The sequence below is a fragment of the Camellia sinensis genome, chromosome 1 (assembly GCF_055761805.1).
Source record: "Camellia sinensis isolate YWXY chromosome 1, ASM5576180v1, whole genome shotgun sequence".
NCBI lineage: Eukaryota > Viridiplantae > Streptophyta > Magnoliopsida > Ericales > Theaceae > Camellia > Camellia sinensis.
In genome coordinates, this window is record NC_138961.1 from 22,345,226 (window position 1) to 22,347,188 (window position 1,963).

At 35.0% G+C, this 1,963-nt stretch overlaps 1 pseudogene; it reads right to left on the reverse strand.

Moving 5' to 3' along the window:
• Positions 1 to 929: 929 nt before the first annotated feature.
• On the reverse strand, positions 930 to 1,704 carry LOC114296090 (SKP1-like protein 1A pseudogene; annotated as a pseudogene).
• Positions 1,705 to 1,963: the final 259 nt, after the last annotated feature.

The window sequence follows — 1,963 nt, forward strand, 5'->3', positions numbered from 1 at the left end:
AGGGCAAGATTTTATTGGAAGATACATGGGTATGAGTTTCAACACCTCCAAAATGTTAATCTAACAGCTAACTATTAACTTTCGTCGATCAAAAAAAAAATTCTATGATTTCGATGCGAGTAAAAAAATTATTATATATCATGTGAATTTTTGAAATTTTTTTTAATTTAGAGTGATTGGTCTCACGGCTATGTAAAAAAATTATATTTAATTCTATGATTTCTATGCGAGTAAAAAAAATATTGTGTATCATGTGAATTTATGAATTCTTCTATAATTTAGAGTAATCGGTCTCACGTCTATGTAAAAAAATTATGTTTAATTTCATGATGAGTAAAAAAATTATTGTGTTCCATGTGAATTTTAAGCTATGGCATTAATTTCTAGTTCTTTCTTGAACCCTCGGATCTTCATGCATACACGTTCCCATCCAAACATTTATTATTAACCCAAAAAAAAAAGAAAAAGAACCCACCTTCTTATTTATAAATATAAAAATATTATCAATAATCTTTAGGAGCTCTAATTTAAGAGTTCTAATAGTGGGTCTCACATAGTGATGTAATATTTTGATTTTTTTTTTTTTTTCTAGTAATGATACATAACTCTAATACTAGATCTCTAAATGAAACTCTAGTGAAGTGGAAAAGAGAGATAAAAAGAGGAGTGTGGGTCCTACTTTCACATGGCCACTCTTCACATCATTAGAACTTTCAAATTAAAGCTCTCAAACATTATTTTTTTTACCGCATCACAAAATCTCATGTTAGAGCTCTTGGTTTAGACCTCTCAATCACTACTCAAATATTATTGTCTATATGGGGCAAGTAGAATTTACAGTTCAGTAAGCTTTAAAAATAAAAAAAAATAAAAAATAAATAAAAAAAAGCAATCCCATAATATATAAAAAGAACAACCCTAATTCAAAATCCAAAGATTTAAAAAAAAAAAACAAAAAAAAAAAAATCTAAACAAACTATGTTGATCGATCAGTGCATGTCCTTTTAAATGAAAAACAAAAAATTGGCAAATATCTAGCCTAAAAAAAAAGATTAAAATCATCATCCTGGATCACTCGAAAGCCCATGAATTCTCCTTTCGAATTTTCTCTTCCTCCTCGGGGGTGAAGTCGTTCTTGATGTTGAAAATTTTGCGAATCTCGTCAGGCGACTTTCCTTTGATCATGTCCGCTACTGTCTGGCACAGTGCTACCAGCAACTCCTTAACATCCAGAAAGTTCGCTGTCATTATCAGATCACAGAGAACTTCTTGGTCTCTGTCCAAAAACTCCGAGTCAAACTTTTTTAGATCTCTGGCTGCTTCCTCGGCCTCTGATTCTGCATGCTTCTTGCAGTATTCAATTACCACCGCCAACGTCTTAGCGTCTACGTTAGGCACGGGAATAACATTCAAAACATAACCATCTTCGACCATGTTCTTGATGGTTGTAGACTTCACAGCGACGTTTTCTTGTGTGGCAAACTCCTCTCCATCAGAGCTCCTCAGTATCAGCATCTTCTTTTTGGTTTCCAACGGCGATATGGTAATTAAGAGTGTATGATAAAACTAGAGTCTGCTCTCTCTATCTAGTCTAGTAATGAACTTGAATGCTATTGTTACTACTGCTAAATAGAAAGCGCACAAGAATGGGAAGGGGCGTGGGAATTAGTAGGAATGGCAGCAGGACGGGACGGAGCCGGAGACTACCCTCTCCGTCCCCAATCCCCGATCCCCGAAGGTGATATATGTCCTGTCTCCGCCCCCGATCCCCGACGAGGACCCATAGCCCGGCCCCATCCCAGCCCCCAATCGGGGATCGAGGATCCCCAACCCAAAAAATCCCCAATGGTTTTTTTTTTTTTTGACTTGTAAAAATTTGTAAACATCCTAATCCTGTTGAAATATATTTGTCAACATATTTGCCAATTAAAAAATTCTATAAACATCCAATTTAAACATATTT